The 26876-nt window shown below is 38.4% G+C and overlaps 1 protein-coding gene across 1 annotated transcript in view; it reads left to right on the forward strand.

Moving 5' to 3' along the window:
• The window catches only part of LOC132365905 (cytochrome c oxidase assembly protein COX18, mitochondrial), a 79052-nt gene extending 57291 nt beyond the window's left edge, over positions 1 to 21761 (forward strand). The window contains exon 8 of the transcript XR_009503304.1: positions 21735 to 21761. The gene's annotated coding sequence lies outside the window, so the exon portion shown is untranslated. The remainder of the gene's footprint in view (positions 1 to 21734) is intronic.
• The last annotated feature ends 5115 nt before the right edge of the window (positions 21762 to 26876 follow it).

Below are 26876 nucleotides of genomic sequence, written 5' to 3' on the forward strand. Positions count from 1 at the left end.
GGTTGCATATCTACATTATCTCTTCCATCATAGCCCAGAAAAAGCACTGGACTGGGAAATTGTGACCTGTGTAAATTGGCTTGGACTGGAGCCATCTGCTGTGTGGATTGCTCTGCCTGCTCAGGAGGTTCTCATTTGCCTAGAAGGGTCAAGAGGGAGTCAAGACAGGCTTGCCCATCATATACCCGGAGAAAACCATAATTCAAAAAGACACATGCACCCCAATGTTCATTGCAGCACTATTTACAATAGCCAGGTCATGGAAGCAACCTAAATGCCCATTGACAGATGAATGGATAAAGAAGATGTGGTACATATATACAATGGAATATTACTCAGCCATAAAAAGGAATGAAATTGGGTCATTTGTAGAGACGTGGATGGATCTAGAGACTGCCATACAGAGTGAAGTAAGTCAGAAAGAGAAAAACACATATCGTATATTAACGCATATATGTGGAACCTAGAAAAACGGTACAGATGAACCAGTTTGCAGGGCAGAAATAGAGACACAAATGTAGAGGACAAATGTATGGACACCAGGGGGGGAAAGTGACAGGGGTGGTGGTGGTGTGATGAATCGGGAGATTGGGATTGACATATATACACTAGTATGTATAAAATGGATAACTAATAAGAACCTGCTGTATAAAAAAATAAATAAAATTTAAAAAAATATTAAAAAAAAAAGACAGGCTTGCCCATATTTTCTGTAAATTTAGTTTACTTTGTTTTTAATGTTGCCGTTGGGTGCATTTTATTCTTGCTAAATACTTTTCACATTTTGAAAAAAAGAATTTTTGTGTTAAAGAGGCAGATTTGGGGGCAACATATTCTAGTTTCCTTTGGTGGATTGCCTGTAGTCCCTGTAAAAACCTAAGAAAAAGGATGAGAGAAACCTCAGCTGGCTCATCATACAGGTCAGAGGCACAGGAGCAATCCTTGAATCTTCCATGGGATTCAACCTTCTCACCAAGACTAAGGGCTCCATCAAGGCTCCAAGATAGTGAGATGATTTTGATTCCTTAGCCTTGTCTTCTGTGCACATAAAATTTTCCAGGCACTTAGCAGGACTAAAGTTATGATTTTCATGGGTATTTGGCACTGTTGATTTAATTTACCCCCTTCCTCCATAAAAAGTATTGAAAATTATGTTTTATGTTGGTATAAAGATAAATATTATATTTTAAAATATTTTTTTGACCTATAAGTTTATTTTCCTTCTGCTTCTAAAATAAATTAAAACATTTTCGTGAGCTTCTAAACCTATTGTGGACCCTAGGCATGGGGTTACTACTGGGTCTAATGGGTAAGTTGGTCCTGAACCCCTGGGGATGGCTGTGGTTATGGAAGGAGTTTGAGGATTCAGGAATTCTGGTCCAACCAACTGTGATCTGATATCACTAACAATTTAAGCTTGAGAAGAGTCTAAATCAAGGATCAAGCCTCCATAACTTGTTAAAAAATTATCTGAGTCTTCTAACAACTGTGTAGGGAAGTAAGTGTTTTTGTTGGTGGTGTTCATCTTTTATCCCACAGTTGCTTTTTATGCAGTGAAAGGCAGAAAAGGCAATGAATTTGCCTTTTGCCGAAGTATAACCACAAGGATTAAATAGGAAGACTTGGGAAGCAATGTATGAGCCAAAGACTTTTCTTACCTCCACCACTGCAGCATGGAATATTTTAATTGACTGACTGATTAAGTCACTTATAATGTGCTCTCTGTGTGGTGCTAGGGTCATGGTGAGCAAAACAGGCATGCTCCTTGATCTTGGGGTATGTAGTCCTGGGTTGGGGGGCAGGTGGGGAGAATAGGAGAGAGATGAGTGACCAAGCAATTATAATGTAGAATGTTATACTCTATCGAAGGAGAAAGTGACAGTTCTGAGAAAGCTTATGGGAAGAGCACTTAACACAGATTTGCAAGGCACAGGGGCAAATAAGTTTTTACAGATGAAGTGAAATCACAATTGAAGACTATAGGGTAAGTAGGAGTTAGCAAATGATGAAAATAAGAAGGAAGAGGAGGAGAAAGAAGAGGAGAAGGAGGAAGAGGAGGAGGAGTGGGGAAGGAGAAGAAGGAGGGGAGGATGGGAAGATCTCAAGAGGCCAGAAGAGAGCTTAAAGGGTAGGTGGGAGGCAAGGAGGGGCACAGGGGAGAAACAGGGTGCATTAGAGGAACCTCAAGGAGTTTGGTATGGATGGAGCATAGAGCACTTGGAGGAAAAAGAGGAGAAGCTAGAGAGTAGGGCAGAAGCCATGGAGGCAGGGTCTTGAAAGTCATGATGAAAGTTCGAACTTTAGTATAAAAGCAGGGAGCCATGAAGAGTTTTAAGCGGTAGAGTGACATGTTTGTGTTTGCATTTAAGAAAGATCATCCTGATTACAGGATAGATTGGAAAGAGAAGAGTATGTGTGGGGGGAGAGGGAGAGCTAAGAATCCATTGCCATTAATCCAGGCAAAGAAGATGGTGATGACTTGAGCTATACTAGTGGCAGTGGCTGTGCAGAAAAACAGGTGTGTCTGAAAGATACCTATCTAGGAGCTCTCATTGACAAGACTTGTGATAGACTGTGGAAGCTGAGAGAGAGGCTAATTATACCCTGGTTTGGGGTTAATACAATTTATTCATGGTACCATTCAACCAAAGGGAGGGAGTAGGAAGAGAATTGAAATAAAGATCACAGGGAAGATCTTCTTTGCAGGTTAATAATGAATTCAGCCTGTTCTCATCTGGGTATGATAATCCTGTAAAACTGATGCCCAATTTGACCTCTGTTATGACCACCTTCATGGTAGCACCACGTTGTACAAACAGTTACTTTCTTCTTGTCTTCCTCCTCTTCCTTTTACCCTATAACCATACAATTTTTTGCCCCAACTCCCATCCCTTTCTAGAAGAAAACACCCCAGAATGCCAATCTCATGGTAGGACTGTTTCAGCAGGAGACTCAGGCAAGACCAGCAGCCTCTGGCTGCACCTCGCTGTGGCTGCTGGGTAAAAGGCCTAGACAAGAATGTGCTGTAGTTTATTTGGGCATCACTTGATTTTTGAATTGGCTAAGGAACACCGTTGCCTTAGCAATTTGCAGAGAAAAGCAGATTGTTACTAAATTTTCACCATTCAACCCTTGAAGCTGCCAAACTTGCCTCAGTCTGGACTAGAGGTGATTCCATCTCAGGTTAAATTTGGGGAAAAGAATCCTGGAGTGGTGAGTAGGTGGGTGGAAGTTTAAGGTGCAAGTCCTATCAGATGTTTTCTCTGAAGATGGTGTTCTTCTTTGAAAAAGATTTTTGTTTCTTTTTGGTTTTTTGTTTCTTCTTCTCCCCCTCCTTCCCCCTTTCTCAACTCCTTCTCCTCTTCCTCTTCCTCCTCCTCCTCCTTGTTCTTCAACCCCCATCTTCTCTAATTGTTAAGTCTTGCAGTCCACAGAGGTTAGCCTGGCAAGTGTGATTAAGGCAGTCAGAAAAATGAAACAACAGAGTGTTCAGTGTGCCAGGTACTGGGCATGAGCTTTAAAGGAAGAATACCTTCCCAGTCCACTGGTGAATAGTGAAGATGTTTTACTGTCTATTCTCCTTTTTTTGGGGGGGGGAGGTGGTATTAGAAAAGGTTGGGTGGGAAAGTTGGGTTGGACTGGGAAAAGGAAAGAAGAACTGCAAAAGTGTTTTTCTGTAGAACAGCTGAGGTCTTTGTACTATATCTTTTGTTTGGTTTCGTTTTCATGGGCCCATCCTTTAAATACATAAAAGCTAGGTGTCAGAAGGATTGAAAAGTCATTTGGAATAACTATAGGAGCTGTACATGACTTCATGGGAAGAATATTGCTCAGGGGAGACAAGTGGGAAACTTACATAGATGTGGGAGGTTGACACATTGTTCACTTTCCAGAGGAGGCTTAGGTGGGGGACAGCAGGCCAAATACTGGTAAAATGTTCTGAAGGGCAAACCTTACATGGCCTGAGCATTTGGAATTTTTTGTTGGCTTCTTTCTGTTGCCTCATTTTCCAACTCCTTCTTGGGCTTAGGAAAGCTCTCTTCATTTTCTTGTAGGTTGTTAATTCCTTAATGTGTAAGCCTTTGTCTCATTGACTAAATCCAAGCCAAAGGTGAGCAAATGAGAAATTTATGGTCTCACAGTTCTGTGAAAATTGGAGTTATGCTACTAAAAGCCAAAGAACTAGCAGAAGTTGGGAGAGAGGCCTGGAACAGATCCTTCTCTAACACCTTTGGAAGGAGTGTGGTCCTGCTGACACCTTGATCTCAAACTTCTAGCCTCCAGAACTGCGGGACAATAAATTTATGGTTTTTTAGCCATTCATTTTGTGGTACTTTGTTATGGCAGCCCTAGGAAACTAATACACACCATCTAAAACCTTTAACAAAGTAAGTGCCAGAATCTATGCTTCAAGTGCCTTCTCTCTCTGTCTCTTTTGCAAACTCTTTTTTTCTATAGCATGAAGATAGCTAGCTCACAGATGGAGTCTGTTTGCAGTATTGTTATGAGTGGTTATGTTTCTATGTCCTTTCTGTATATGTGGTTGAGGTGAGCTTTGCTGATTTATGTGAATCTAAGTGTTTCAAAATAGACCTCAACATGAGCTCTGGATGAATATGTCCTTTATTTTTGATAGTTCTTAAAAATATTTGAAAAAAATACTTTTACATTTTTAGATGGATTTCAAGGACTATTAAATATTTCCTACATATAAATAACTGTTAGAATGAGTGAAATTGGACAACCTCAGGTTAGTCATTTATCTCTCTGAGTCATGCTTATATTTTAAACAATGGTGGTAACGTTTCCTGCTTGTATCAAAGGGTTGCTTTAAACAAGCAAACTAAAGAGTGTGAAAGGCCTTTATGAACTGTAAAATACCATACAGTCTTGTTGACATTCACCAGCTATATGATTTTTGCTTTATTTATAAATTTCACTATGCATTTTTTTAAATGAATTTGAGCTATCTTATAATGAAATACACAAACTCTAAGATGATTAAAATAGAAAATAAAACCATCTAGGGGAAAGGGAACACAAATGTACCCCAAATTCTAAGCTAGAATAGTGTGGTGAAGACTGCCTTAGCAAACAGCTAGACTACAATTGCCAGCCTTCTTTGCAGTTAGAGTGGCCATGTGATTTGGTTCTAGCCAGTGAGTCCTACTGCATGGAAGTGATCTGTGCCAGTTCCAGACCTGATTCATAAAGCCTCCTATAGGGTGCTTCTCATGCCATAACCCATTCACAAAGGATGAAATGGTGATGTGAAGACCAGAGTGAGCTTGGAAGCCATGCATTGAATATGGCAGAGTTTTGTTAGCCTAGAATGACTGTTAGGAGCAGATCCTGTCTTTCCTCCACAAGGTAATCAAAGCACCTGCCCTCAGCTGCCATCTGAGCATGTAATGAACCTCTGCTGTCCGTACATTTTGAGTCTGCTTGTTACAGAAGTTTAGTCTATTCTAATACATACAGTTACTGTATTTGAGTATTAAATTTAGCATTCAAAGTTTCTGAATCACAGATTTCTACAACTAGAAGACACTTTAGAGACCTAGCCCAGTCCACTCATTTTTCAAGTTACCATCTCTCTCTGTTTCAAACCTTCCAGTGTCTCCAGATTGCCTTCATAATTAAATTCAAAATCCTTAACATGGTTCACAACACATGTTCTCATTTCTCCCTACTTCTCCATCTTGTTTCTTGCCACTCTTTTCTTGCAGATCCTTCTCCAGTTAAACAGAAAAACTTGCCTTTCCTCTTTCTCATTTCTATGCTTCTTGCTCTCCTTGGACTGCTCTTTGTCTTTTTCTTGACTATTATGAGATTATCTCAACTGTCACATCCTCTTGAAACCTTTTCCTAACTCCCCATCTCCTGACTGGTTAGATGCCCCTCTTATATTTTCCCACAGCACTCCATGTGAACAATTCTCATAACACGTACTTTGCTCCATTATAATCATCGGTTTGATTTAGGGACTTGTTGACTAGAGTTCATTGATGGCAGAAGACTTTTTCTGAGACATTTTGTCTCCCAAGTTTTTAGCATGGTATCTGGAATATTTTCAAATAAGTGAACAATTTATTTCAGCAAATATTTATCAAGTGCTTCCCATGTGCCAGGCACTTTGTTAAGTGTTGGGGATCCAAGGACAACCAAAAATTGACAAGGCTCAATTGTAATTGGAGAATACAGTCTAGTGAGGGAGACAGATATGAATCAAATAATCACACGAACAAAAATACAACCTTGATACGTGCTGCGCATATACATATTTTAGCTACTAGTTCCTTGCCAGTCTGACTTCCCAGCACTTGAGCAGAAGAAATTTATGATTTGGCACTCAAAATTATTGCAGTTTCAGAACATGCAAAATTATTGAATCCCATAAATAATAATCATAACTATTACGTTTGAGCCCTTATTGTGGGTGAGGCGCTGTGCTAAACACTTTGAAAGGATTAGCACATTAAGATCTCATTGAATCCTCATGAAAATCCTATCAGTTATAGACTACTATTGTAGAGAAATGAATTTATATTTAGGGTCTGCAGACCAAATTCAGAATTAGAACCATCCATGTAAAAGTGTAGTCAGGCATAGATTGGGGAATTGGTTTTCAGGTATGTCTCAGACCCAAGTTCTGATCGAACACCCAGGGTTATCTGGGAATTGACCTACAACTCACCTTTCTTCACAGAGGGAATTAAAAAGTGGGATGCTTCTTAGATCTGGTGAAACTTCACTCTAAATCAGTAGTATCATTGGCGTCTGTGTATTCCTGTGATCACCTGGGGAGGCCTGGAAAAGTATCAGTACCTCCACCTGAGGATTTACTGCATGCTTCCTTCTTCCCTCCCTCCCCACCTCTCTCTCTCTCTTCCTTCCTTCTTCCCTCTCTCTCTCTCTCTTTCTTTCCCTTTTCCACCATTTCCTGCTTCCACACAATTATCCCCATTTTTCAGATGGGAAAGTTGGGACTTAGAGGGATTGTGTTATAGGGATAATAAGTGATAAATCTAGAGATGTGATGTTATTTGCCTAAATTCAGTTAGGAAAGATAAAGAAAGCTCTGTTTTCATACATATGAGAATAGATGACTTATAGAGATAAGAAAAAACTATAGGTTTATAATTTCAGCTATCTGAAAAAAGGAAGCACTCAAGTTTTTCAGGTGATACATTTTTGGCCTTTAATTATAGAAGGAATTGTTTGAAATTTTATTATTCATTCATTCATTCACTCACTCATTCACATATGAGAGTGAAAATGTTCCATAGAACATTGTCCTTACTCTGGAGGAAAAAGAAACAGATATACAAACAAATATAAGAAGGAGGTGGCATTTGATCTGGTCCCTTTAGTTTAGGTAAAAATCCATGGAACTGAGAGAGAGAGAGAGAGAGAGTATAAACTACGTAGAAGTACAGAGTGTAAACAAGCTTGGAAGTATTACTGGGCATGTAGGGAAAGAGCAAAGCGCTGAGTATGCTTGTCATAGAGGGTGCTGGGAGAGTGGTGTGGATGAGAGTGGCTGGGGGACCAGATTATGGAAGTCTTTATAGGCTACAACTAGAAGTTCAGATATTATCTTATATAAAATATAAAATGTGAGGTTAGTGAAGACATTTGGGACAGGGAAAAGACATAATCAGGTTGGTGTTTTCAAATGGTAGCAGTAGAGATAGAAAAGAGGGATTGCTTTGAGAAGGATCTTTTCAAGATAAATTTAAGGGATAGAATCTATGTGTCCTGATGGCAAGAGTAATTTAGGTGAGAGGAAGGGCTAGAGCTGTGCTTTCCACTAGGACAGCCACACATGGCTATTTAAATTAATCAACATTAAATGCAGTAAAAATTCATTTCCTCAGTCATACTAGCCACATTTCAAATGCTCTGTAGCTACAAGTGGTTAGTATTACCATATTGGACAGCATAGACACAGGGTATTTCCATCATCACAGAACGTTCTGGATAGCACCAGACTAGAGTATTACTCTGTTTTAAATTTGAACAGTGAATGACAGTGATACTTATCAAAATAGGGAATATACGAGAAAGAGAAAGTTTGAAAGAAAAAGAAAGGGACTTGGACACAGTGAGTTTGAGGTGCTATCAGGCAGTCAGCTGAAGATGTCAAACATGCTACTGGAAATTAGGTCTGTGCTCAAGATGGAGGCAAGGGTTAGAGAGATATTTCAGAGTCTTCACTTTATAAGTACTAGCTGAAGACATGGAAATGGGTATGAGAAGAGGACCAGGAATACTCCATAGTTCTCCTCCATTTAAAGGGGAGTAGAGGAATAGTGGTACAGTATGAAAAGTAATCCAAGGAGGAGCAATCTGAAAAGCCAGAGAAGAATTCTGAGAGAGTGATAATCCTAGAGTCAATAATGACAAATCAGGCAAAGATGTCCAAAGCCTTAGAGCATCCAAAGAGGATTGGTTACAAAAAAACTCCTTTGGCTTTAGAGGTCAGGAAGTTATTAGTAGTTTTGCCTGGAGAGGTTTCAGTGAGTGGTGCTAGAAGAAGCTTAATTGCGGCAGAGCCAGGATGAAATTGGTGTGTATGGGTAAGTGGGGGTGGGGGGGTATAAGAGAGCTCTCCCTCCTTTTTGAAGTTTGGCTGTGAGGGTGGTAAATAGAGGTTATTCGCTGGAGAGACAAGAAAGAATAAGTGAAAGTTTTTATTTTTTAGAAAATGTGAAACTTGAAATTTCTTTACCTGCAAAAAAATGAGTGGGTGGAATGGAAAAGACTTAAATGAGCTTGGAGTGAAGGTATAATTACTGAGCCAAGTGTCAGAGATAGTGGAAGAAAAGGTGGGTGAACCTTGGAAAGGGAAAGATTCTTCTGTTTCTCAGAGCCAGGATGGAAGGAGAGAATGATTAATATCTGAGGGTTGAGGTAGAGAAGTTTGGAACTGTTAACCTCTTAGTTTTATATATATTGTTTTCAACTATGATTTATAGACAATACAAAAACATTATATATATGGATAGTGTTGAACCTTGATAACATCCAAAAGCATGTAACCAGCATGTAACTTAATTCACATAATTTTGCAGTGTGGAAAGCTAATGAGGTCTAAATAGACAATATTCCAGACAGGAATGACTTGATAGTACGTTCATTAGGCTACCTCTTCATATGTCAGTGTTTTAATTGGACTTCTGTAGAGCAGGTTAATAATCAGCTCAACCTTGAATTTTGTGGTTAACTTAGATCCAAGGAAGACTAAGTAAATAAATAACTAAATCTACACTTGAACACATCATAATTAAACTGCATAACACTAAAGACAGAACATAAAAGAAAACCTGAAACACTAACAGGGAGGAAAAAGCATTATCTACAAAGGTAGATAATCAGGTTAGATTTGCAACAGACTTCACAGTGGCAACAATCGAGGACAAAAGAAAAAAGGAAAATATTTTTCAAGAAAACAGTTGACAATCTAGTATACCCAACTAAACTATGATTTAAGAGCAAAGGTAAAATGAAGACATTTAATAATCTTGAAAGAATTTACTAGTTATTCATTCTCATTGAAAAAATTACTCAAGGACACACTTTATTTTTTCCCCTGTATTTACGTTTATTGATTCAATCCTTTAATCATTTATTCAACACATAGTTACTACATGCCAGGTTCTGTTCCAAGCACTAGAAATACAGCAATGAACAAAACAAAATCCTTGCCTAAATGGAGTGTAGTTCACCTACTGCAATTACTAGTGTAGTTCACAGTACTGAGCATTTGTCCAGGTAGCAGTTTCAAAAATAAAGAAAATGGGTAACATGGGGTGTGGTCATCTACAAACAGTGGCATTGACATCCTGTCCTGGGAGAAGCAAAAGAAATGAGAGATAGGGAAGAGCAGACAATAGAGGGTCTTAGTGCTAAGCCACAGAGTTTGAATTTCATTCTGTAATAGATAAGATAAGGACGCACTTTAAAGGAATTAAAACATTAAAAGTAGAAGGAAGGAATGAGAAGCAAGAAGCGATGTGACAAAAAGAAATTGGTAAATATAAGAATATCTAAATAATCACTAACTGTAAAATAATAAAAGTAATGCTGACTACTTCGAAGGTAAAACACAAGTGGAAATAAAATACCAGCCAATAATAATGTGTAAAATAGAAAGAATATGATTGGAATGAAAAATTCTGAAAACCTTTTATTATTCAGGAGGAAGAGATAAATTGTTTTAGATTTTAAGTCAAATTATGCATGTGGAAATTATAAGGGTAACCACTAGAGTTATAGCAATGAAATAAATTCAAATAGTTCAAAATCTGAAAACAAAAAAAAATAAAACTTAAGCCAAGCAACAGAAAAAGAATTGCAGACAATTTTTCACATTGTGGCAACTAGCTCTTTTTTATTTTAATTAAAAAATTTCTCACTATCAATTATGAATGATTTTGAGTGTATGGGCTGAGGGAAAAGGGAGAATATTCCTCTATGCCTACTATGTGCCAATCAACATAGTGCTAAATGTTAGTGTTGTGTAGTGTTAGTTTGGTGGTGAAATGATCATATGCATAGAAATTCCAACAGAGTTAACAGAAGACTATTAGCACTATAAAGAGAACTTAGGAAAGTTTTGGGGACAAGACCAACTTGTAAAAGTCAATAATATTTTCCTATATCAGCAACTATCAACTAGAAAATATAATTGAAATAATACGCTATGTATAATATCAATCAAAATGAATAAATTTCTAGGAACAAACCTAAAAAGGAAAGCCAATATCTTTGTGGAGAAATATTTAAAACTCTGTTAAAGACATAAGAAAAGTTTTGAATAAATAAATAGGCCAATTTAATGTAGTAAAGATGTCAGTTTTCCTCAAATGAATCTATAAATGCAATACAATTCCAGTCAAAATTCCATCTATATTTTCTGAAGAACTTGAAAAACTCTTCTAAAATTTGTTTGGGAAAATGAAAATCCATGAATAGGTAAGCCACAACTGAAAAAGAAGAGAAAAGACAAAGTTTATTATATGAGATATTAAGACATTTGACAATTATGTGGTTTAAAAAACACATAATTGGTTATGGAACAGACAAATAGATCAGTGGAATAGAATAAAGACTCAGAAATTAAACTGTATATATGGGAGACTTACACAGCTGACAGATAAAGTGACATATTAGAAAATGAAAGAACAGATCATTTTAGTGGCATTGCGAAAATTTTCACTCGCAGGGAAATTTGGATCCCTACTTTACACCGTATACAGAGGCAATTCTGCATGAGTTAAAGACATCATTGTGAAAGTTAAATCTTATAAATCTAATAGAAAAATATTCATACAAAAAGGTCAACAACATCAACAAAAAAAAGACAAGAAACCCAGGGAAAAAATGGGTTGACAATATGTAAAGGCAATGTAGAGAGGGAAGTCTGAATGGCTAACAAGTTCATAAAGAGAGTCCTCAAATGCTGTAATCAGAGAAATTAAATTAAAGAAACACTGAGGCACCATGTCAAAGCTATCAGAATACAAACATTAGAAATGCGCATGCAAAGTGTTGGTCAGGATATGTAGTGATAAATACTATGTTCTCTTGTGGGTCTGTGAAGTGGCATGTTCATTGTTGTTACACCCTGTGGCCTAGCATATTCTTGGGTATTTGTCCCAGAGAATTTCTTGCACATATCTATGAAGATACATATAAGTAATGTTAAAATATGAAATAATGTGTGTTAGAGCTCATGAACGTATGAAATATTTGAAGAGAGGAGAAAGTAGGGCAAGTTGGTCAGATGCTAGTAAACTTGTTATCCTCTCCTTTGGGTCTGAGTCTTGAGGGATGCCCATAAAGCCATCTGGATAGGTATGAGGGAATCACAAAGTGTCTGGTTTATTTGTACAGGTCTTTATGCAAAGCTTTGCTTTTGGCTTGAGCCACATCTAACGTGGTGAGAGAAGGAAAGAAACACAAGTGGAGAATGGTGTCTAGAGAAATGAACCAGAGGTACTGTGCCTGGTTCCACAGTGCAGAAGATATGAAGGCAATGAAAGGACTGGAGACTGGGCTCAGGACAAAGAGGCAGCAACATGTGGGGACTTGCTAAGAACAAACCAATGGCTGTGTCCACTGACTTCCCCAGTGGGTGTCTGCTCCGTAGGGCTAGGAGTGACCAGCCACATTTCAGTAGACTCATCATAAAATGCCCAGGGGCCAAACCATATCCAGCTACATCACAAACCCAGGTACCAAGAAAAGGCATGAAGACCTACAGGTGAGGAACATAAGCCCACTTTCCTCTGGTGGTTAAAATCACATGATTTCCCTTATACTTTCAGACATTGGAGAGGAGAGAGGGGAAGATGAAATATTCTAAAAAAGCAGAAAACTTACCCAAAAGAGAGTTAACCTGGTAGAAATAGTTAAACAGGAAGAGATGCAGATGCCTTTAAATGGCATGGGAGATTAGATCAGTTTCAAAATAAGACGAAGCTGCATTTCTCCCCTGTATACCTGAATGTAAAGTCTGTGGCATGTCTTTGCTACATTGCCATATGCGTTTTCATTGCACCAAATTAAGTATGTGATTCAGGCAATTCTTTTTCACACTTGATCTAAACAGATGGAAACCCTGTGGAGCAAATTACAGGATGATTCAGTGCAGGAAACACACTTTCACAAGGAAACAAGAATCATGAGGCCATGGTATTCATGTGTAATGGGTTCACCCACAACCTATTAAACAGAAGTCCTTGTGGAATAAAAGCAGCTTCCATAAATCTTAATAGTTTTGACAAGCTGAGAAGCTTGAGTCAGCCTCACTCAGATGACTTCAGGGCTCCAGAAGAGTTCCCCTTGTCCCCACTTAAAAAGAAAAAAAATCTCCTGACAGATGCTATACTTTGCTTTTCAATCCTAAGTTAAAGCCTTTATTTTCCATTAAAATGCATGCAACTTAATATTGATGTAAAGCAATTTTCTCCAACTGTATTTTGAGTAATAATGTCTACCAACAGAGAGAATTTATTGTAAGATACTTGTTTCTTAATCTTAATTAATCAAAGATATGGAACCATTCAAATTATAACTTCCGGTTAGCATCTCGAGCTAGCTCGAGAGTTAAAGACATCATTGTGAAAGTTAAATCTTATAAATCTAATAGAAAAATATTCATACAAAAAGGTCAACAACATCAACAAAACTGCCTTGGTATTTTCCAGGCTAAAGTACCCCCACCACACGCATTTATCACTTCCAGGGCCTCCAAAATGGAGACAGAGTGAACTAAGAAGCTAGTACCATGCAGTTCGGGGGAAAGGACCTGATTCTTTATTGAATCAGGTCACATCCTAGCGTTGTTTTTCACTTAGCCAAAACCTTAAACTGAGTCTCATTCATGTAAAGGAGATAATAGGACTTCCTGCACTGTTGTAGGGAAATTTAGTTGGTTCAATATGTTTAAAAGTTCCTTGTATTTCATACAGTTTGTCATAGTTATTCTAATTTCAGGAATTGTTTATAAGAAAGTTATCTAATATATGGAAACACTTACGTACACAGATCTATTTGGTGCAGCATTATTTATGTATAAGTACACATAAAATAAAAAGAGAGGGGACTTCCCTGGCGACGCAGTGGTTAAGAATCCACCTGCCAATGCAGGGGACACGGGTTCGAGCCCTGGTCCGGGAAGATCCCACATGTGGAGGAGCAACTAAGCCCATGAGCCACAACTACTAAGCCTGCGTGCTGCAACTACTGAAGCCCGCACGCCTGGAGCCCATGCTCTGCAACAAGAGAAGCCACCATGATGAGAAACCCACACACCTCAACGAAGAGTAGCCCTCGCTCACCGCAACTAGAGAAAGGTGGCTTGCAGCAACGAAGACCCAATGCAGCCAAAAATAAATAAATAAATAAATAAATAAATTTAAAAAATACATTTATTAAAAAAAAGAGAAAGAGGAAAAGACATAGTTAGCTCTTTGTCTGGTAACTTTTGACCTTGCTTTCTAAGTATCCAGGTTTGACAATTATCAGTCCATGAAACAGGGTTCACCCACAAATTTGAAAAAGTGTTTTTGGAGTAGCTATATTTTCCCTTAAGATCTTATACTTCTTCCCTGTCTATCCCCATGTGTCTTTATATATCTGTGTCTGTCTGTATCTTCTGTGCTAAATTCTGACTATGTGCCAGGTACTCACATGGGAAGCAACGTAGAATTGCTGTTTGTTGACCGTTAAGCCTGAGAATAGAAAGATACTGAGTAATTAATTGCCCTCCTCTTTCCTCCGCCTCTCCATTTCTGTCTCTGTCTTCATCACTTCCCTCTCAAATGCACACAATCAAGAAAGCCTCACCTGGCCCTTTACTCTTATCCTTATGTTCCCTGTCCTCTGTCCCTACCATCCTATACTTACAGTTTTCTCCTGCTTCATGTACAAGCTAAAGGGTCTTTGAACTTCATTTCCAGTGCTCCTTATTTCTGGCACCCATATCCTTGGTGTCCAAGCTTCCAAAGGGCAGAAATTAGGTCATAAATTTGTGGATTTCTTACTCAGAACAGGAATCATTGCCTTTGAACAACACATTGCCTTTTTACAACACTTAGTTCTAGAAAACTGATGGTGATTCCTGTTCAAATGCAAAGAACTTTTGGCCAGTGAAGATATAATTGATTCCACTGTATGCATCTATTAGCAAATCCATCTTAGTGTCTATTTGAATTCTCTTTTGAAGCAGTATTTTTTTTACATATTATTGGTGCCCTCATTAATCAGTTTAATAAAATTTTTGACGTGTGTTAACTTTATATTTGTGTGAGTCATGATATTAGTCTTTAAAAAATTATACCTTAACGTAGCCAGTGGGGAAGGGGAAACTAAACCATTTAATTTCTAGTATTTAGGGTTGGTTTTGCCCTAGTTTTTTGGGGGACGGGGGGTGGGGGAGACAGGCTCTGTTCATCACTAGTTGTTTAACAGTAGATAAGGGCCTTGCTTCATCTGAGCCTTAGTTTCCTCGTCACCTTCCCATTCTGAAAATGGGGGACTCTCCCTCAAAATGACCAGGAAAACCATTCTCTGTCTACTCAGCTTTCTCCAGGTAAAATGTTCCTTTCAGTATTTCAGTTTTGCCCTAGTTTTATCTAACTTTAGTGCTGTAAACAAGGAGGCTCTAAGTAAGAGTAAAAGGTAAAGTTAATAGTTATTTGAGAAGTTTTGGTGAGTCTTTGTTGGAATCCCTCCCGAAAATTGAGACAGTGGATGACTCTAAAGTGGGTAACAAATGTTTTTCAAAGTGAGCTACTTTCCAATTCTTTGTTTAACTGATCAGTTGATAGATCATTAAACAAATTTTGGTTACAGAACCCTGTATTAGTTTCCTGGGTCTGCTATAACAAAGTACTACGAACTGGGTAGCTTAAAACAACAGAAATTGATTGTCTTACAGTTCTAGAGGCTAGAAGTCTGGTACCAAGGTGTCAGCAGGGCCGTATTCTCTCTTAAATCTATAGTGGAGAATCCTTAGCCTCTTCTAGCTTCTGTTGTTTGCCAGAAAGCCTTGGTATTCCTTGACTTGCAGATGCATCACTCCAATCTGTTATCAGATGGCTATTCCTTGTGTGTGTTTACCTCATCTTCCCTCTGTCAGTCTCTGTGTCTCAGTTTCCCCTTTTTATAAGGGCACCAGTCATGTTGGAATAGAGGCCTGCCCTGTTCCAGCATGACCTCATCTTAACCTAACTAACTGCACCTGCAACAACCCTATTTCCAAATAAGGTCACATACTAACATATTGGGAGTTAGGACTTCAACATGAGTTTGTGGGGGGAGGGGGGTGACAATTCAACCCATAACAAGGAGAAAGTTAGCATTCTAGAGGAAAGAAATTGCTAACTCGTAGCCAGATAATTGACCAAGAACCTTGATAATTCTGTATGTTCTCTGGGTTGTTTTGTTTTTTTCAGGCTCTAAGTCAATAAAATTTGGGAATCCAGCTGAGTCCCTGGGTATTCATCTTTGGTTGGAGAACTGTTTGGAGGCTGGGAAGGTCCATCAGAAGCATAATTCTCTTCCAAGGTGGCTTGGCATATGGAGCTCACCATGGGTAAAGGTAGTGGTAATGTGTGGGTGAGCCAGCAGGAGGTGAGGTAGGTGAGTCCAGACACAAGTTGAAAAGGACATTTCTACTCTGGATTCACTTCCCAGCACATCATAGAAAGCAATTCCTACTGGACACAGGCAAAGTACCTGTCTTCTCAGTAGAGTGGTGACCCTCTCCTTCCAGAGTCACAGATTTATGAGTTTTCCTGTTGATTTCATTATTTTCATCCCCCTAGTTGCTTAGAGCAAAATCAGGATAATTTTGAATGTAGAGCTTTCAACCTAAGGTCTTTTATTGCTCCTGAGTTTGTGGTTTTGGGTATTACTCATACCTTTACATGCACAAAGTAAGCTTGAGTTGTTATGTGGTCATTAATTAATCAATTAATCTAAGTAAAACCTTCCCTGTTAGGCATTTCTTGTATCATCTCTCCAGTGAGTTTGAAACCAGGTTTCCAAATAATTTCTGATCATGAAAGATCCTTTGGCTTAGGATTCATGGTAGAAAAGTTCATGGAAAGCCTAGGGGTGTTAACTTCTTTCCTGGCTGTATTCCAGCTGGTTTTAAATCCCTCTGCTTGCTTTGGCTTTCCTACATTACCTCTTTATGTGGGTGTTATAGGAACCTTCCTCTCAGTGTCCAATAAAACTCACCCCTTCCCTCCTAATCTTGCTACAAAAAGTTGGAAAAAACCCGATGGTAATCTTACCTTAAAATTAAGGCCAAAGGATAGACAGAGGCAACTAAGAGTATGAAGTTAGGAGTGGTTGTAATTTTTCACATTGAACTGTTTGTGAGCAACAGTCAGGAAAGAGCCCTACAGAGGGGATGGCCCTTTAGGAGTTCTTTGGAGGAAATATGTGTCTCATGAGAATTAGAAGTTCACCTAGAGATTTAAGAAAGGATTAGCAATTCATATGTGCTACCAGCCAAAGGCAAAAAGGAAGTTGTTCTTGTGGGTGGTCCGAGGTCCATGGAGCCATGGGATTGTCTGACAGAGATAAATATCAAGGAGGAAAAAGAAAGAAGGGATTTCTTCTAAGCAGACAGCTGGACTATTAAGTCATCCAAGCACTGAGCACTGATGGAGGTGTTCCAATGTGGAGAGCACCACACTCTCCCAGCAACCCTAGAGATTGGGGTTCTTGTCTCTGTTCTGCCATTAAGTAGTTGGAGGATTGAGTACAATCCCTTCATATCTTCGAATCTCTCTTTCCAAACTTAACACTCTTTACCATTGGCTCTGGTTCAAATAACTTTTTCATGGGTCTGTCCTTTTGCTTGAAAGCTCTTTTGACCAAAACTTTCTTTAAATGCATATATATGCATTTGGGAGGAATACTATTAGTGTTGTTATGAATACTGCCATTGGTATTGTGTAATGGGGGCAACTCTGTGACAGGCACCACGATTTGAGTGATTTATATCTGTCACTTTCTTTAATCCAAACAGTGATCCTAAGAGATATGATCATCCTTTACAGCTGGGGAACTGAATCTCACGTAGGTTATTAAAGTGTTCAAGTGGAAATGGACAGTTAAAAAGCACCCAACCAGTAAATAGGGCCAGTGGAAATGGGACTCAGACAGGCTGCTGAGCTTTTGAAGGTGGGAAAGGCCTGTGATGAGGAGTGGGCCGGTGGGGGCTCCCTTGTTCAGGGAAGTGGCCAAGGGAGCCATTTGGGAGACAGAGGAGGTTGCTGAGCGTCTCAAGGAGGAACCAAAAGACAGGGAAAAGTACAGAAGAGGAAAGTGCTAGGACACCAGATTCTCACTAAAAATTATCTTTACTCCCCTTTTTATAATTGTGAAAATAACACATGCACATTGAAGAATAATCAGACAGTACAGAAAAAATTAAGGAACCAAAGAAAAATATACTTATAGACCCTTTTCCACAATTATTCTCATTACTGCATATTACCTTCTAATTTTTCTCTAATGTTCCCATTTTCCTCAGGTTGCAGTCTGCTTAATATTAAATCATAAACATTTTCCCATGTTGTTACATAGTCTTTTTTATTTTTAATTTTACTTTTTTTAATAACTTTATTTATTTATTTTTGGCTGCGTTGGGTCTTCATTGCTGGGAGTGGGCTTTCTCTAGTTGCGGTGAGCGGGGGCTACTCTTCGTTGCGGTGCGTGGGATTCTCATTGCGGAGGCTTCTCTTTTTGCGGAGCATGGGCCCCAGGCGTGTGGGCTCAGTAGTTGTGGCTCGCAGGCTCTAGAGCACAGGCTCAGTAGTTGTGGCACACGGGCTTAGTTGCTCTGCGGCATGTGGTATCCTCCCGGACCAGGGCTCAAACCCGTGTCCCCTGCGTTGGCAGGCAGATTCTTAACCACTGCGCCACCAGGGAAGTCCCACATAGTCTTTATTATTATCATTTTACATGGCAACATACTAGTTCATCATATTATGTATAAAAAACCATTTCTCCATGGCTGGATATTGGGAGCTATGCAGTTTTATGGGTAACTTAAAATAGATTTTTCATAGGTGGTACTTCAGTTCATTACATCTGGAGGAATCTGGTTTCTAGGAACCCTCTTGGGTTCAATGGACCTATAGATTTATTAAAAATGAGAGTTACCCAGTATCTATTCCACCAGCCGTTTGTAGAAGATAAATATTAGAAAGTTGGTAACATGGAATTAGTATTCTAAAAAATAGAAAAAGATTAAAAAGGAATAAAGGAATGGAAAGTGCTCTTTGGGTGTCAAGGAGAGTCAACGAGGAATTTAAGACATCAATAGAGAGATTAGTGACTATAATAATGTATTTCTGTCTTCTGTATAAGAAGACATTCGCATAGTCTGTGCGAAATGAAGCCAGAATTCCAAGTAGAAATGGAATAACTTTAAGAAAACTTTTCTTGGCACTGTAAGCTCACACATGTACTTTTATATGCTACAAAGTTGAAAAAAAAAAAAAGAAAATTCTGGAGTCCTGAGGCCATAGCTATAAAAAAATATTAAGGTTTTAAAGTAGATTTGTGAGAGTAAGAAAATATGTGTTACGGTATGCTGCTGTTCTATACAGTGCTTTTGCATGCTGGCAAATGTTCTGCTTCTGCTAATGTGAACAATTATTTTTGCTGGCAGAAACAGTTCAAGTAAAAGTAGAAGCAAGCCACCATTTCTTAACATAGTGAAGCTGAAAATTTCAAACATTTAATGAAAATTTTTTACACATTTATTTCATTGCTATTCAAGGGAAGTAGTAAGCATTCCATGAAAGTTTGTGTTTATGACAAAAGTAAATTGCTAGTGTAAAGGTGTTTGGAGGCTAAAAGTATGATAAATAGGAGATGATGTAGAAAGAAACAAGTGTATCTATTTTAAAACATTATTATTATTAGCTTCAGCCCTCTCTGACTGACAAAACTAGGTGAGTCTGGAAAAGACAGGGCAAGTAGACTACCAAATATTCATTCATTTCTTTTTTGTGTTTAACAGAAACCGAATTTCGCTCAGTGCATCAATGGGTCCAGATAAAATACTTTCCCAGACTTGCTTGCAGTTAGGGGTGACTACATGACATTTTCAGCTGATGAAATAATTAACAAAACCTGCTATGTTCTGCCCCTTTGTTCTTTCTTCCTTCTCATTCTTGCCTGGAAAGCAGGTAGTGAGGGTGAAGGTAATGGCCAACCTGAGACCATCTCACAGCAAGGATGAGGAATTAAGCTACATAATGAGAATGGGGGAGTGAAAAAGAAGTAGGATCCTGGGGCACCGATGACACCATGGAACCCCTGGACCACTCTTCTCTGTACTTCGTTTTATGTGAGGCAAATTATGTGAGGCTGTTTGGTTAAGCCACTGTCATCAGATTTCTGTTACATCCAGTGCACACAAATCCTAAATGATGCAAAGCCCTTGATATAGTCTCTTTTTGTAACCTATATTTTTATTTATAAAATATCCATTATGATAATGACGTGTTTAAGGATTTTTGTTCTCAGACCCTCTGAGCTATTAATGACATTAATGAGTTAACAATTGTAAAGTATTTCCTCTTGCTTATCACTGTATTTAATGCCAAAATGTCTGACACATTGTGTGCACTTAATAAATATATATTTACGGGCAATTTGGAAAGTTGTTTTGGCAAATTGTGTGTATATATACACACACATATTTGCACACATATCTTTACATAAATGTATATATGAGCAAACATTGTATATAGTTATAATTATAAATTATGTGTTTAAAAATACTTGTAGGGCTTTAAAATACTCAGATATTAAAGAATTACTCTATGAGAATAATAGCCACTATTTATTTACTTTCCAGTTAGGATTTGTATATGGCTGTGATAATGGACATTTTTGTGTTTCAGTGAACTCTAAGGTTTTAGACAAACATAAGAGAACTGATTGGCTGAAAGGGAGATAAGGAAACAGTGACTTTGGATCCCCTCCAGCAACATTTGTCAGACCACCTGAATAAGCATTCTGCACAAACCAGACAAAACAAAACACACAGGATTTTAAACTCAAGTACTTTTGGAAATACGGAGTGTTATACCATTCTTTTCCTGGTGGTTCAAGGTCCATTAAAGTTGCCTACAGTAGAGAAATCTGTTCAACTTTGTTTAATCCAGCATTTCCCAATCTTTTGTGTGATTATGAAACCCTTCTTCCAAGTTACGTCAATTAATACCCATTGGAAATATGTGACAGATACTCTGGGAAACCCTATAATACAGGGACCAGAAACATGTAAAATTACCACTATTATTTAGTATTGACCTAGAAAGTCTAATGCAGTTAAATAATAATCAGAAATAAGACATATGATTTTTGGAAAAGGGGAAAAAAATTAAGACTTTTTATAGAAGACAGAAATTCCTATTTTACCGTGAGAGTGGGATATTTACTTTGTTCTCTACTTTATCTCTTATGGCCAGAGTACCTGTGTAACACATAGGTGCTCAATAAATACTTGTTGGTGGAAGGAAGGCTTAATGAAGAGAGGAAATCTCATGAGAAACCAGTACGCCAGAGAAACACCCTGGGAAAAGCTGTCTAAGAGCCATGGCTTTATGAGCTTTCTGGAGATTTGAACATGCCTCACATACTGCTGCTTCTCCAAATTTTCATTGTTTGGAATTTTGAGATTTATAAAAATCCAGTGATAGAAAATATGTGGACTTGATAGCTATCAATCAGATTCCTTCTCAACATAGAACTCCAGGAAAAACAAAACAAAACATAGTACTCCAGGTAACTACGACCAATTGATTGGAGTAGACAAGAGATCATATTGCCATCTATAATGTAAGACTTAATATTCTTTTTTCCTGGTCAAATAACTTCAATTATTTTATAATCAGCAGACTCACCTCCCTAGCATTAGCTGAAGACAGGTGATTTTTTTCCCCCTCAAATACTATTGTGGTAGTTTTAAAATAATCACAAATTCTTTGACATTTCTCTCTTTGATGGAGGGAAACTAATTCCCCTTCCACTGAGTATAGACTGGAGTGGACTTAGTGAATCTCTTCTAATGAAAAGAATATAATGGGAGTGACAGTGTGAAACTTTGAAGACTGGCTATAAAAGGCACTGTGACTTACTGCTAATTCTCTTTCTCTCTCTGTCTCTTTCTGTCTCTCCCTCAGATGATTCACTGTGGGAAAGTTAGCTGCCACATGGCAAGAAACCAAGGCCTCCTGCAGATAGACATGTGGGTGAGCCATCCAGCAGGGCTCCTCCAGCCCCAGTCAGGCCTTCAGGTGAGACTGCAGCATCTGCCAACGTCGTAACTACAACCTAATGAGGGGCTCTGAGCCAGAGCCACCCAGGTAAGCCGCTTCTGAATTCCTGACCCTGAATAGAAACTGAATAATACATGTTTACTGTTTAAACCACTAAGTTTCAGAGTAATGTTTAATGTATAAAAGGATAACAATACAATTATATTAAAGTTTTTTAAAGAAATAAAACTCATTTACAGCCTCTTTTAAAACGCACCCTCCTGTATTCCCAATTTCACCACGTTGGTGTTGCCAACTTAGCTACTTATCCAGCAATACCTGCTTTTTTCTTTCTTCCAAAGCAGGGTCAGAAAACCCTTTTTATAGAGGGCCAGATAGTAAATAGTTTAGGCCTTGTAGGCCGTGTGGTCTCTGTCACAATTACTCAACTCTGCCCTTGTAGCATGAAAGCAGCTGTAGACAATATTTAAATGAATGAGTGTGGCTATGTTCTAATAAAAGTTTATTTATGGACATTGAAATTTGAATTTCACATAATTTTCACATCACGAAATGTTATTTTTCTTTTGGCTTTTTTCACCCACTCAAAAATGTAAAAGCCATTCTTAACTTGTAGGTCACTTAAAACCAGGCAGTGGGCCAGATTTGGCCCACGGTGTAGTTTGCCAATTCCTGTACTAAAGTAATAGAATTCTTGATATTTAGCTGGCACATGGATGCCCAAAATAAAGACAACACTTTTTTCAGACAGTAGCCATGTAACCACGCTATGGTTACTGGGAATTAGGTGTAAATGATATGTAAAAATTTTGAGTCATGCTCTTAAAGGGAAGTGGTGGATTCTCCCCTTTTATTCCCCCCCTTTTCACTTCCCACTGGCTAGAATGAAGATCACCTTGGACCGTGTGGATGGCAGAAATGTCCTTGGTATGGTATAACAAATAGAAAGAACCAGAATTCCTGCCTCTGGGCCATGTGCAGTCATACTGTTATGAGAATGACAAGTAAAACTACAATTGTTTTGTACAGGGACCTCTGTTTTTAGGTCTTTTTCACACTTTGCCAAATCTATATTCTAACTAATTCAGCTGGTTAGACTTTGGCTAACATCTCTAAATGTAATGACAAGTTAATGTGTAGTACTTTCAAGAAGCACTGCAGACAGTGATTAACAGCTATGTGTGGAGTTAAAAAACTCACTCTTGGTTCCTTATCAAGTCAGGATAGTCTGGCTATAGGACAGCTTTGACGTTTTTAAAACCAGAATTAATAAATAATTGCAGGCGTTTACCTTTTCTTCTGATTGTTGATTTCCTGCAGTTTGGAAGTGAACAAATGTGTCTTTGTATCCATTTTCTCCTCCGTCTATCACACTTATGGCCAAGGCAGGAACATTGTTAATTGGGAGAAACATAAACAATTTACTCCTTATAATCTCTGAGGAATAATTAATTCACATTGTCTTTTGTGGAGCTTATTTATATAAATGAATGGGTTTAAAAATTCACCCTCCTGCCACCCCCGTGGTCCTATGGATTTTCTCAGTTATATGATAGCTGAAAGAAATTGTAGTTATAAGAGACATACTTATCTTGTGAGCATATTTTATTTTCCCCAGCAGAACGTGGGGGGTCCCAGGCTGTGAACAACAGTGGGGAAATGATCCCACAGTCTCGAAGTCTGGAAACCACTCTGAGACTCATCAGCCACCACTTGGCAGCACCAACGGATCAGGCATTGTCCAAACACAATTGTTGTGAGCTCTCGTGCTGACGTACAGTATTTCCCATTCATCTCTTTGCCCCTTTTCTCTCCTTTTTTTTCTCTCCCCGCCAGAAACCAAACTAGCTTGGACTCGTCTTCCAAGTCCTGGCTGCTGGAGTCCCCGAGAGATTTCAGGGAGAAGCAGTCTTGGCCGAGGGTTAGAGCCAGAGGCCGGCCGGGGAAGGGAACAATGTCTGGGTGTTGAGAGCAGCTGGAGCTTCGGAGGGAGAAAAGCAGCTTGGCGAATGAGGAAAGAATGTGCTTGTCACTTCAAGAGGCAAGAAACTTCGATTTCCCTCCTGCCTCTGCCAACAAGTGTTTATTGGAAAGGACAGAGTGGTGGTGATGGCAGGTGACTTTGGTTTGGATTTTATGGAATTTTTCGTGTTTATTTTACCTTCTCAAAGAAAAGATAAATGTACAAATCCCACAGTTAACTATTCTGAATTCTGCTTGTGTTTTTATTGGAGAAGTGAGTGTTGTTCCTCAGAGTTATTTTTAAGAATGCCACCCCTGGCCCATTTTGAAACTCTGCTTGCTTTCCTTGCATGTAAGCTAATATATGTGATAGGAATTTTGGAGAAAAGTAGCAGAGTGTATTTAAATGGAAAGTGAAGGCCCAAGGGAGAAAAGATCCTGTTCTGAGAACATGAGGGAATTTACAGTTGGAGGAATCAGATGGGCCCATTTAGACAAAATAGGAAAGTTTTAGCTGAAACCAGAGGTGAGCTTACGAAAAGTTTGACATAGTTGGGGGGAAAAGTTTTTAAGATGTCATACTCTTTGGTCATGTTTTGATTTCTCTCTGATTTTCTTGGATTTTTATGGAAATGGATAGAACAACAGAGACTATTTTCCCATTCTGAATTCCATTCGTTAGACTTGGAAAGTGTGACCTGATTTTAAGCATCCCTTTAAAAATGAACAAAAAGACAATCCAATATTAATATTTGAAAAATAATGTTACCATTTTAAAATCTCTTTCCTTCCTTTCTGAACTCTCAACATTTTTGCCTACTTTCAGAATTCTCCCTTTAATTGTACTTAACTGCTATTTTTTAAATTTGGCAGTGGGAATGTTAGTTAGTTGGATCTTGGGACATAAATACATCTAAAAGTTAAAATGGGGAATAAGTGGGAGTATTGGGAAGGGAAAAAATATTTCTTGAGTTCTACCTCTGTGACAGACCCCTTTACTAGGTCCTTTCCTTGTTAGAATCTGTGAAGTAAGAATTATTATGACCATTTTAAAGAAGGGAGACTGAGGCTCAGTGAGGGTCTTTATAACTTGTCTAATATTACCTGATATTCTATTAATGGTAAAGTCAAGTTATCTGGATTTAAACTTAGTTTTGATTCCAAAGTCCATATTCTTTCCACTGCCCCGATATTGTCCACATAATAATATCTGGGTTGATTATGTTTAAATTGATTAATCATTAAAAATTTATTGATCAGAAGTAACCTGTATATATTATTTAGGACTCCTCTATTGCTAGTGTGTTGTGATTCTAGGTAATGAGACTTTATTACAAGGATTCAAGGGACTACAGAGTCTTCAACTATATAGTTACTTTGCATCTCCAAATTTCCAAGACTGGAATTAGTACTCTCAAGAAAAAAATAATCTGATGTGGTCTCTTGTCATTACCCACGATGAAGTTCCTGGCCTGGCAAGGTTCACCAAACCACTTCAGACGTGGTGGCTTCCTCCACATCCAAACTGTGCGATAACTTACCTTTAACTTGGGCACTCCTTTCTGAGGCCAGAGTAGAAGTTTCACAAGGCATATCTGGTGTAAATCATTGCAAATTTTTTGTAGGAAGTGTCTCTTAGGGCTGCTGTTCTTAGAAGGAGATTGTGAGCAAAGCAGGAACTTGGAATTTTGTACTCTTTCCCAGCATGTGAAGAAACAAACTGGATGTAAAGAAGTCAATGAAAAGAAGCCAGTGAGGGCTTCCCTGGTGGCGCAGTGGCTAAGAATCTGCCTGCCAATGCAGGGAACACGGGTTCAAGCCCTGGGCCGGGAAGATCCCACATGCCACAGAGAACTAAGCCCGTGCGCCACAACTACTGAGCCTGCCCTCTAGGGCCTGCGAGCCACAACTACTGAGCCCTCATGCCACAACTACTGAAGCCCGCGCACCTAGAGCCTGTGCTCCGCAACAAGAGAAGCCACCACAATGAGAAGCCCGCACATGCAGCAAAGAGTAGCCCCTGCTCACTGCAACTAGAGAAAGCCCATGCACAGCAGCGACGACCCAACGCAGCCAAAAACTTTAAAAATAAATAAATAAATAAATAACAAAGAGCCTCTCCAATGGGTTGACATAATTTTTTTTTTTTTGAGTATCTGCTTTGCGCGAATCATGGTGAGAATATTAAGAATCATTTTAGAAACTGGAAAAACTCTTAACCCAGAGAGATCATTACTTTGCTTTGCTGTGTTTCCACATACAGTAAATTCAACACAAACATGGCTTAGGGAGTATCTTAACCACTCTGGAAATGTAGAAGTATTTCTTATAATCCAGAATATTTAATCAGAACTTCGATTCCCCAAGCATTCTGAGTAATCAGTATTTTCCTTTGTGAGTTTCAGATGAAGAATTATTTGTATGATGACATATCTGGGTTGTTCAATACACTTTCTTCTGAATCTTTCTTTAGCATGATGTGAGGTATACTTGGGAAATGTGCATTTAAATAGTAACAGCAGTGATTGTAGTGAATTCCAAGTGGGGATTTCATGCTCTAATTTCTGTGAATTGAGGGGTAATATTTTTATGTTATTGTTTTCTATAATAAAACCTAAACCCAGCTGCACATGTCTGGCAATTTAAAAGTTTCAATAAACTAATGCTTGGTAATAATACTGACCTATTTCTCCTAAGGATTAAATAAGTGGAGGTTTTATTTTACAACTACTTTTTAAAATAGTGTGTTATCACGTAGAACCAATGCTACGGGTATAATAGAACTTTGCTGTTAAGTCAATTGAATAAAACATGTACAGAGTTTTTTCTCTTGGCCAACACTCTCCTTTATAGGGCAAAGCAGATCAGAGCAGTTGACCAGGGTGTTATATCTGCATAGCCCCCACATTGCTCTTGTCTTTTTTGTAAAATTGAATATATCTTAATAGACATACTTTTATGTGTCTAAAATTGAAGAACCTATTTATAGATATTGCAGTCTAATATTTTAGTGATTCACTAAGTAAATTATTAAATAAAAATATTTATTAAGGGGTAATTTTTAATTTCCTAGTTTTTTTTTTA

This window comes from Balaenoptera ricei, chromosome 5 (genome assembly GCF_028023285.1).
Source record: "Balaenoptera ricei isolate mBalRic1 chromosome 5, mBalRic1.hap2, whole genome shotgun sequence".
Classification (NCBI taxonomy): Eukaryota; Metazoa; Chordata; class Mammalia; order Artiodactyla; family Balaenopteridae; genus Balaenoptera; species Balaenoptera ricei.